Source organism: Microtus ochrogaster, chromosome 2 (genome assembly GCF_000317375.1).
Source record: "Microtus ochrogaster isolate Prairie Vole_2 chromosome 2, MicOch1.0, whole genome shotgun sequence".
In the NCBI taxonomy this organism is placed as follows: domain Eukaryota; kingdom Metazoa; phylum Chordata; class Mammalia; order Rodentia; family Cricetidae; genus Microtus; species Microtus ochrogaster.
Window position 1 is genome coordinate 95,167,083 of NC_022010.1, and position 12,060 is coordinate 95,179,142.

A 12,060-nucleotide genomic window follows, 5' to 3' on the forward strand; every position below is an offset into this window, starting at 1 on the left:
CCCATTTCAACACAAGTAAAACCAAACAAATATGGTGTGCCCTACATTTAATCTTTTGGTCATTGATAGCCCAAATGTGATTATAGAGATGAAAAATTCCTACTACCTAATGATGACATAGACATTCTAGTGTTGTTGCACAATGCATCACTCACTGGTTGGTGCTGTTAACCGTGTACAAAGCCTACTACATAAAAATATAGAGTTTACAATTATGTATGGTACATACTATTTGATAACAGTAGTACATGACGATGGGTGGCTTACAGTTCAGAGGTTCAGTCAGTTTTCATCATGGTGTGACATGGTGGTGTGCTGGCAGACATGGAGCAGGACTTGGCAGGTATGGAGCAGGAACTGAGAGTCCTTACCTCCTGCACAGGCAGCAGGAAGCAGTTTTAGACACTGGGTGTGGCTTCAGCATATAAGAGACTGCAAAGGCTGCTTTCCACAGTGATACACTTTCTCCACTAAGGCCATACCTATTCCAACAAAGCCACGCCTCCTAATAGAGCCACTCCCTTTGGGGTCCATTTCCTTTCAAACCACCATAGATGATTTCTGCTGCTGTATCACCAAATTAAAAACCCTTCTTTCTTGGTGCCTAGTGTGCTGTTAATTTCCTTCAACATTTTTTATGCAGTTCATCATGAATGGACAAGTTTGCCCCTCCATAAATATTCTTGGATTTTATTTGTGATAGTGAAGAAAGTAGTTTAATGCTTTCAAGCCTTTGAGCTTCTCTGAGTAGTACCAGAGCAATTTCTAAGAGCCGACTGTGTCCTAAATCTAAATCGACGTTCTTATGACTACTTTACAGTGAGTAGGGTTTCCACTGTGGCGTGGAGATGCTGCAACTATATCCAGCTTTGTGTGACTTGGAGGATTTGTTCCCTCTGCCTCTTTGTTAAACTTGTTTATTTTCCCATCTGCTGGTATTTTCTCCAAATGCATGCACCAACCAGGACTAAAGAGCTGGGCTGGGGACCTTTGCAGATTTCTGGAGGAAATAGATTCTCTCCCCTCTGCCTCTCTCCCATCGCCAGCTCTCTCTTTCCCCTCCCTCCCAAAAACTCCTTCCCTTTTTTTATGCTATGTGAATTCTAGCTTTCTTGTTTTTCTCCTAGTACTAACGTTGAGCTCTAAGCTCAACCACCTGGTTCTGCCTGGGACTTTTCTCTGTGCAATAGTCAGGAGATTCGCACAATACTTATCCCTTGTGGGTCTGTTTTTTTCAGGGATCAATGTCCCATGTCCCTAGACTCCAACATGCAAGTGCACTATCATTTGGTATTCCTTTTAAAAAAAGTGTTTGCCTGTTTGTTTCTGGTAGAACAGGAAATCTTATTCCTGTTGTGCGATCTTGGCCACAAGTAAAGATCTAGAAGCTTCTACATCATTCTCTTTTCTTTTAAAATTGGATATAGTGTGATTCATGTCATCCTTTTCTCACTGGCACTTTCAAAAATCTTACATAATTCTAGTTATGAATAGGCAAGAAACAGGCCACACCTGTGTGACTTTCTTCCCTGGGGAATGAGAGGAAACATACCTGGCATCTCTAGACTTCCCTATCATTGAATTCTATCTGTGTGAGTGATACTATTTCTTTAGAGAAGACACATAATTCCAGCTCCTCTTTGCTTTGTAAATACCCTTTCCAGCTACGCCCAATACTATCTGATAATAAGAATGGTGATCTTGCATGATGGATATTCAAGATCCGTGGCCAAGACAGAGACATTGGCATTAGTTAGAACTGGGTCCAAATCTTGGCTCAACTACTAAGCAAATATAATATTTCTTGAGCTCTTACTACCCAAGCAATGCAATGTAGGCTTTTACCTGGGTGGTTTCATTTGATTTTCATAATAACATTATTTAATGTGAAATTAATATTATCAGGGGTTCAATATTAAAATCTGCTTTGGGAGTCAGATACCTAAGTTGAACCTTGACATCGTACCTTTCTAGGTTTATATTACTAGGACATCTTTCAACTTCTCTAAACCTTGAATTTTTTTTTTTCTGTAGGCTGGTAATGGTAATATCTTCCTCTCTGGGATGTGAGGACTATAAGAGAAAAAAAATAGATCAAATGTTCAGCATAGCTATTGGTAGAGGTAAGTCCTCAATAAAAGCTAACCGATGGGTTGGGGGTGGTAGCTCAGGTATTAGAGTCACTGCACCATGTGTAGGAAGCTCTGGGTTTGATTTATTTATTTATTTACTTATTTATTTGGTTTTTCAAGACAGGGTTTCTCTGTGTTGTTTTGGAGCCTGTCCTGGAACTAGCTCTTGTAGACTAAGCTGGCCTCGAACTCACAGAGATCCTCCTGCCTCTGCCTCCCAAGTGCTGGGATTAAAGGTGTGCACCACCACCGCCCCGCTGGGTTTGATTCTTATTGGTCCTGGTGGCACACACCTATTATCCCAGCAGCTGATGCGAGGCAGGGGCGGGAGGATCTGGAGTTCAAGATCAAACATGCTACATAGTGAATTTGAAGTGCTGCCTGGGATGAATGAGACCTTGTCTCAAAAGAAAAAAGGTGACTAAGTGACTTATTTTTTTTTTCTGCAAAGCACTGAGAATCAAGGGGATGTTCTGACAGAGACATTTCGGGAATGAGACAAAGGAGCCATGAGAATGCATCCTGCCCCAAACCCAGTGAATGGAAGAGCATAGCTGTAGATCAGCGCTACCAACTACTAACTTGAAAATACACAAGTGACTTTGCTTGAGGCCACAGCCCAGTCAGGCTGCTCCTGCTGGGTAGTGGGGTGCAGGAAATCTCAGGAAAGCTGTTCATGAAGCCACTGACAGGCTATTGGTGCTGACTTAGGCTCATGGATTTTTCTGATGGTGTTGCTGAACTTTCATTAGACTGAACAGTCCTTGTTTCCTGCATAAGACTTGCCAGAGCCTTAAGTCATTGCCGGCCATGTCCAGCTTTTTCTCTACCTCATTTCATACAGACATTCCCTCTGACCAGATCCTTGAATGTTTAATCTCATCTTGGTATTTGCCTGTGTTCTGGTTCAGCTCTGTAGTTGTATTTTCTGTTACTCTAGTCCCATGTTGGAATGCCAAAATGTAGTTGGTTGTTTTACTCTTTCAGCTCCCAAATAAATCATACACGAAATCTTATGAATGCCCAACTTTAACTTGGCTTGTCTCTGGGAAGTTTTTCTTATATTATCCTATCTATCTTTTGCCTCTGGGCTTTTATCTGTTTCTATCTGTATAACTTTCTTTCCTTCACTTTCCTGTCGTTGGAATTGTGGATGTATACCAATTAGGAGGATTTTCAATGAAGTTGGATTCAAATAATATTTGCACTCTCAATTGTTGATGACCATGCAAAATATCTTCTTTCCACTCCGTGGCTTGCTTTGTAGCTGGGTGACTGGCCCCTGATGCCCTCCTCTCCTTCTCCTTTTCTTCTCTTTATTCTCTCTGCCTGCCAGCCCCACCTACCCTTTCTGCTTTCATTCAGCTCTTTACTAGATTAATCAGTATTTTAGACAGGCAAAGAATCACAGCTTCACAAAGCTAAACAAATACAACATAAAAGAATGCAACATATCTTTGCATCCTTACAACAAAAGACCCACAGCATCAACAAATGCAATACATCTTAAAATAATATTCTATAACAGTTTACCCCAGTGACTACTGATCACAAGTGCAAAAAGTTTTCCCAGTCCTAGCTCTGTTCTCCTTAGAAAGTACCCTGAACTTCAGAAGTTCCTTTTGGCTTTGGTCAATGTCCCTTTTCACTTTCCTGTCCTTGGAACTGTGAATGTATACCAATTAGGAGGATGCTCAATGAAATTGGAGTCACATAATCTTTGCACTCGAAATTGTTGATGACCATGCAAAAATATCCTTCATGCTCTTGTTATATATAATAGGGCTTTTGCCTTTTGTGATTTTTTGTCATTTTATATTCAATTAAAAACGTGCGAATACTTATTATGAGTGATTTTGAACAAATTCTTTCACGTCTCTGATCCTCAGGTTTCTCATCATGAAACAGGGCTAGACATATACATGGTTTTCATTACTGTAAACTAATGCATTGAGATCATGTATATCTGCACCTACTATTCAGCAATTGTTTATTTAGGTGGCTCAAAATATAAGGCAATTTTTGACTGCAGTAAGAAGAAATGAAAGTTATTGAAATAGAAATGTCCACAGGTGAGAGGCAGCATCATATGCATTAGTATTAATAAATGACAAGGTAAGATTTGAACTCAGCTCTTCTGGCCCAAGAATGTACCTTCATCACCAGTAATTTGTAATAAAATGGGACATTTCAGTGTCTTAAACTGCTCAGGCTGCTTTTAAAAAGTCCCATAAGTGGCGTATAACCACCACAATTTCTGGAGGCTGGGAAGTCAAGGTTCTGACAAATTCGGGTTGTATTGAGACCTATATCTTAGTCTACGTATAATTCTCTAGTAGAATAACACAGACTGGGTAAATTTCTAAAGAAATGAAATTGATTTGACTCTAAGTTGTAGAGGCTTGGAAAGTCAAGGTCAAGAGGCTTTGGTCTGCCTTGGTCGACAATGAGTCTTGCTGCACAATAATAAGTCTCAGCTATGTCTCAAACTCTTCTCCTTTAAGTTGCTTCTTGCCAACAGCTAATGCCCAGATCAAAGGGCAGTCTCGGGCAAGGGTTCTGCAGGAGGCAGGCCCATTGGATCACAATGGGAACTTGGAAACTATGCTGTACTGCAGAGTAGAAGATAAGGGAACTTGATGTTTATGTTCTGGCCTCTATCAGCTAAGCGCCTTCGAAGAGGTGCTAAAGTCTCAGGCATTTCTAGTTTGGCACGTACAGGAAAGGGGAGGGGCAAGCGGCTTCTATAGATCAGCCTCCAAAATACAGCAGGTGCTGAAGCCGTGCGTTTTTATTCTCTATCTTGAAAGTGATCATCCAACTTGTTTATGACTAAAATGTGAGATACAGGAAGATCTCCCAGGAGGTTTTCTATTAGCCACATGACGTCAACACCACTCAACCCTACGCTAGCATCTTCTTCATGTTCTCTTATTCTACCTCAGAGTCAGAAAATGTGGGTCTCACGGGCCTAGTCTCTGATAATCCCTTTGTTTTTAATTTGTCTAAAACATTCTTGGTTCCGGTTATTAAAGCTACCATTCCGTGTTGTCCTAAGTGCTCTCTGCATTGTCTCAGCCAGTGTCTGCGGTCACTCTACTCTAATGATAGCCAGGATCACCATGACTGCTTTGCTGGACAGAGAAATGCCCAAGTGGTAAGTGGTGGAGCTGGCACTCAAACCTCCTGGCTCTCAAGTCCACTCTTGTCAGGATTATTCTGAGCTGGCTGGCTCTCTGTGGGGACAAAGTCCCTCTAAAAGCAGCCTGCGTTGACTTGTGTTCTCTCTCTGCCTTCTCACCAGTGGCATCCAGCCACCCTGAATGGGACCACTAAGTGCTCGATGCTGCTGGACACTTTCTTGCTCTCTGAACTTGGTGAGTCAGTAGTAGAAAGTCCAACTTCACGCCTTCGCGTCTCCACTTCTGTACCATCCCTAGGTTGCTTGAGGTGACCTCCAGGTTGCACTCCACAGGTCAGGGGTTTGTCATTATAGAACATCTCAGTAAAATTCCTAGAATATCCTCTTTGATAAGGAATTGGTGCAGCTTTGGAAGTGACGGCCACATCACAGGGCACACACAGTGAAGCTTTCAGCCATGCGTGTCAATCAGTATAAAGGAGAACTGTTGGGAATATTATTTTATGGTGCATTTTTTTGTTTATGTTGCATTTTTAAACTCTGTGAAGCTGTGATACATTACCTGTCTCATCTGATGGTTTAATAAAGATCTGAATGGCCAATGGCAAGGTAGGAGAAAGGAGAGATGAGGCAGAGAGAATATATAGATGGAAAAAGCTGGGAGGAGGGGTTTGGTCTGGAGTAGTAGCCCGAGAAAGAGGAGGACATCAGGGGCCAGCCACCCAGGGACACAGCAATCCATGGGGGTAAGATTAAAAGAAGTAAGAAAATGGGAAAAACACGAGGCCAAAGGGTAGACAGGATAATATAAATTAAGAAAACAGGCAGGAAACAAGCCAAGCTAAGGCCGGACGTTTACAAATAAAGACTCCGTGTGTGACTCATTTGGGAACTGAGTGGTGGTACCCCAAAGAGCCAATGATCATAATATCACGTTACCACAGATAACATTTACATGGGTGGAGTTCGCTTATCTGCACTAATTTACGAGGTCCTTGGAGAAGATCTCTGGTGCAAGAAAGGGCTCCTGGCCAATGAGCTCCAAGATGACGTGGCACCTGCTGTGTCCTTTGAAAGCAGTGTTAGAAGGTGGCGTATCCACGGAATAAAGCCTCTGGAGAGGGGCTGTAAAGACGCTGGTGTGAAAGAGACACATTCAGAACGTTGAATGGGCTAAAGCTCTACCTACACCCTTCTCGCTGTGCACACTGTCCTCAGAACGTCCTTCCTTATCCTTTCTCATAGTAATGTGTTTATGTGTTCTTATTTTCAGCATCAAACTTAAAAATAGGTATTTAATAAGGATTTCATGGAGTGGTGACATTTCTTCTAAAGCGTCTATGTTAGTGTAGCAATTATGACTTTTTTCTGCCATCTTTCTTCTATTTAGATTCCAATATGTCTCTAAGTATTTCTATTTAGCCAATGAACCATTTCCTGGTGTTCTAATTAATTCAACTTTATGATTTCAGAATTATTAAGATTAATGTAAATTTTTGGATATTCCTTGACTTATATAAAAATGTCAGGTTTTTAGTATATAAAGATATCTCCCTTAATTTAATGAGTTTCAATGTCTCCTCTTTCTGAGGGCTCATTTCCACCATAAGGATTTAACATGTGTCCTACTTTTAAAGTTTTGCCCACTTTGCAGTTGATGTAATCTGCCGGTTATGATGCTTTTCATTGGTTACTCTGTTCTATAATGCATCAAAATGGGGTAAGAGTTTGAAGTGCCAGGATAATTGCGTATAATTTCTCAAGCTCTCCCAGTGTTTACACAGACCTTAAATTCATGAGCTTGTTTTGAAGAATGGTAACTTCCCCTTTTCTCTCTCTGGCAGCTGTCCCATGTCTCAAAAGAGCCGTTTCCTGAAACTTGGGGTATTTTTACTGACATCTTTGCATTCCTCTTGGTGATCTACTTAGACCCAAGAGGAAGCAGCAATCTGGAAGTCAATAATGACAGTCTGCATAACTTCACAGTCAGATCCACTTCCCTGCTCCTTTCTTGGTGTCATCATTACCGTCTGCTGTTCACCTGCCAGCTTCCTGATCATATACACGGTCTGCGTGCCTCAAGCATTTACATCCATTACACAATGCCAGACTCTGCGGTGGCTAAACATTTATTTCTTACTGTCGCAGAGGAGGGAGTTTTAAGATCAGGGTTCTGATGAGAGCTCTCTTCTGCCCTCCAGCTGACTGTCTTCTTTCTCTGCCCCAATATGGTGGAAAGAGTGAGGGAATTCCTCAGGAACCTTTTACAAGGGCACTAACTCTAGTCACAGGGGCTCCATCCTTGTCACCTTCCAGTCTGTGAAGATTCCACACCCTCTTATCATCATAAGGTGGGGGTAGAATTCAACAAATAAATCTTGCTGTGCTGAAAATTCAATCTGATCCATCTTTTTAATAGTCTACTTACCCCTACTTATCCTGGAATGTATCAGAAAATTATGGGGGACTTGAGATTAAGTTCTGCGATTACAGGACCTCACTCTCTAGCTGGTTGCGATGGAAACCCGCATGTAGAAGCTTGAGAGACTGAGGATTTCTTTCCTTGAATAAGAAAGCATGATGGGTTATCTGGTCAAGGCAGCAGCTGAGGACCAGAACTGCAGCTAACATGTCCTGTTACGCTGGCCCGAGACTGTGACTTTTACACTTCCGACTGACTGAAGTAACTCCCTTGCTGGTCATTCTGTGGAGGGAAGGCCAGGGTCAAAATTGTATGTCAACTGATTTGGTCTTATGCTTCAGGAGAGCAAGAGGTTTCCTGAAAATCCCACAGAGTTCCTGCTGAACAGAAAGAACTAGGTGTGTGATGGAGGAGTCCGGGAAGGTATTTAGTGGGTCTATGGCACACATCCTCAGAATTACATTAGAGAGGAGGAAGGAGAAGCTGATACTGAGCAGGTACCCAATAGTGTCTAACATAGAGGAAGCCAGAGAAAGGTAACGTGAGCAGAGAATGAGGTGAGTCATGAAAACACCAGCGATGAATGCAAAAGATGTTTCTGTGCAGTAGGGACTACCTTGACCAGGTCATATGACTCTGGGTTTGCCTTATCAAACTCACCATGACTCTGAACTTGCTGATTCTGACCGTTGGCCTGCAAATATCAGTGATGACTCAGCTTTCAAAGGCATGCTCACAAAGCTGCGGACTCAGAGAGAATGCTGGAAAGGTGGGTAATTCACAACGAGGCTGTTACTGACATGTATGTTGAACAGCATTATTTATCACTAGTCTATCTATCTCCGTAGGCAAATGTATGCTACCTGCAAAGCCAGGTGTCATTAGAAAGAATCAAAGAGGACTGTGGGTGCAATGATTTTGATGGCCAGGGTCTAGATTTTGCAAACCATGGCAGTCTGCATTCCTACCATCCCAGCTAGGAGTGCCCGTGATCAAATGCTATGTCTATGGCCACACACCTGCACCCCTAGGCTGCGTACAGGATTGCTGCTGTACCTTAGAATTTCTTTTCTTGGCTTCATGGGTGAACTTCTCTGCCCTACGGCTCCATTTCTTGTTTAGATGTGTTAATATAGTAACAGTACTTTCACCCAACTCCTGACCTGCTGGTCAGTGAGGAAACTGGCAAGAACCAGATGAGACCACTTCCAGGGATGAGGACAGAGAATGCTGTAGAGGGTGAAGCATTCTACATGGAAGACGATAAAAAAACGGGATGGAGGTATCACCACCCCGAAGTGATGTTGTTTTTGACTTTAACTATAGTTGAGAGTTGCCTGGGAGGAATTGAAGTTTTCAAGAAAGGAATATGGACACAACCCAACCATGGTGAGGCCGGGAAGCAATTAATGCTAATGTCTCCTGCTATTATTGATAGACAGCTGATCAGGGAAACCCTGCATCCCAAGGGGCATGTCCTTGAGAACACAGGGCAAGATGGAGAAGTTGAAGGAGCAATCTGGAATAGCTAGTGTTGCAAACTAGCTATTTCCAATTAATTAAATTCTCCATGTCTCTGTAGCCTAGACATCTCTCCTCTTATATCACGGATCTTATTTATAGATTTTAAATCTCAGGGGTAATCTTTGGTTTACTCAAAGTATCTCTTACCCATAGCAGTCCAGTTCAGGACACAGGCTGCGGTGATGGGGGTCTATGATTATGACTCTTTCCCTCTCTGGGATTTCAGGACTTCTCACTCTGCCTGTGGCCATCCCATTCCAAAGCTCAAGTCCTATTTGACCTGGACCCCAGTTTGTCAAGGATATATATTTCTACTTTCATTCCAGATAGGGTACTGATGATCCATCAGAGTAATGATTCTTTCTGCCTGTCTAGGTGAATCAATAATTTTGGGGATGACTTCTAGAATCATGAGTGAGGGGTTATTTACCAGAGGGTGGGAAACCCTAGAACAGCTGTACAACTGAAAGATATCAACCTGGCATGCATGACTACTTTTCCATAGTGGCACGGATGGAGTTCAAGCCTTCAGTGAATGTTCTATGCTTTAGTTTAGCATCTCCAAAGACAACATGCACCTAGGGCAGAATTACATGCAACTGGCAGGAAGGGAGTCCTGGAAACCTCAGAGCCCCTTCCCCTTCTTCTATGAGGGAACATCATTAGGCCCCATCTTGAAGGTCTCTTTGGAGGTATTCACTTCTGCTCTGATAAAGTTGGTGATGGTTTGTTATGCCCGGAGGACAGCACTCCACAGCAGAGGCTCACTCACCTGGCTGGGATTTGATGCTCATGACTTTTCTAGAGCTAGAAGGGAGAAGCGGTATATGTTCCATGATGACCTTCTAACAGCAAAGTGGCTTGGTTTTCAGCAGGACATTTTAAGGGAGAGCATTTAAGAAGAGGAAATGGCTGCCAAGCCTTTGAAAGATTAGATCCAGCCTTGCTTTCCTTAGAACAGCACCAAATTTGAGACAACAGGGAGGAGGACACATTTTGTGGCCATCTTTAGCCTGTGACAGCCTTCTGCCGGAGTTTAGAAGTGCAGATGTTTCCTGTGTTTGATCCACTTTGGTGGTCAATAAATCTGTCTCTGCATCATCTTGTTCATGGATTTGGTCCTTGTCACAGGGAGTTCTCTGGCTCCAGCACTCCCCTTCCTTTGTCTGCTATCTAGGTGTTCGGAAAACTATTGTTGGGGAAGTGTACTACTGCAGAGGCCAGACTGAATTCAACTTCATGATTTTGTGAGTGATGTGTGGCCAGAGTCAGAGGATGCATAGAGCTGTCCTAGGAAGTCAGACACAGAGCTGAGCGGGGTGAGTACTGAACGTCACTGTGCAGTCTTCCCTGATGCTAGGAAAGGGGAAAAGGAAAAGCCCAATTGTCATGTGGTATGGGATTATGTTTCATCCAAATATTGTGTCATGTTCTCCCTTTTACAGTCACCAAGTGCTGCTTCCCAGTAGGATTTAGATTTTTCATTTTTGAGTGCTGTGCAAGGCAATCTGTCCCTGGAAGAGAAAATGTATGTTTAGATTTCTTTGAAAAATTTCTTCTTGGATTGTGCCTTGGAGTTATTTAAGTGCTTCTCATTGTTAATGTCACAATTTTGTTTTTGTGACAAAGCTAGTATAATGTCCCCCAAAGAGAATAAAGACAAGAAGTGCTTGCAAAGAGAGCATTATTCTTGGAATAAGTGTGATAATACGTATGTGGGATGATGTGTCAGAAGGATGGCATATGGACAAAAGTCGCTCACACAGACGAGTTAGTCATCACTTTGCTAACGGAGGAGCAGAAAGTGGACAACAGGCTAGGATGTCTCTGCTTCAGAGGTAGACCTTCCTAGGGACTAGGAAGCCCTATGGAGTGAAGAAGCACCAACTCTTAAGTAACTGAACCAGCAGCATAAAATCTTTATGTTGTGCACCAGGGTGATTTTCTCAACTGATGGTCAACATTAGTTGAAAACAAACTTTCCTTTTATCTCTGTGTGCGTGTGCGTGCACGTGTGTGTGCGTGTGTGTGTGCATGTGTGCGTGTAGGGGAACATATGTATGTATGTAGGGGGACATATGTGTGTATGTTCATGTGCCTGTGCACATATATATGTGTGCATACGCATATGGAGGCTTGTGGTCAACCCTGCTGTCTTCCGTGATAATTATTCCCTTTTTTTTGTTTTTGAGCCAGGGTCTCTCACTGAACCTGAATCTTAATGATGTGGCTAGGTTGGCTGGTTATAGAGCTCCAGGGATCCACTGTCTCTATCTTTTTAGTGTTGGGATTACAGGTGTGTACTGGATTTGAACTCAAGTCTTCACACTTGCAATGCAAACACTTTCATCACTGAGCTATCTCCCTAGCTGCCTCCCCATAATGTTAAATTTTTTTTCCACTAAAAACTGGGAAGAAGCACCAAACCTCATTAGAGTCAAAGATAATTTTGAGCAATTTTTAAATTAATATTTAGCAAATGTGTAATACAAAAGATCCCGAGACTGGTATCTTTAAAAGTTGACCCGAAGTGATGAAACAGACTCTTTCTCATAAGAGCACAGAACATTGTGTACTTTAATTTGTAAACATGTTTAGCAGGGGGGTGGAAAACTGGATCACAGTGAACCTGCAGCTGAGGAAAATGCCCAAATTTATTGGCTTAGCAGCTAACACACTATGCTAATCCAGGGAGTCCAGAAGGTGGACTCAGACCATACAGCCACTTGTGAATCTCTGTACTAATAGCCAGGCTTTAAAAGATGATTTCTTTCTTTCTTTCTTTCTTTCTTTCTTTCTTTCTTTCTTTCTTTCTTTCTTTCTTTCTTTCTTTCTTTCTT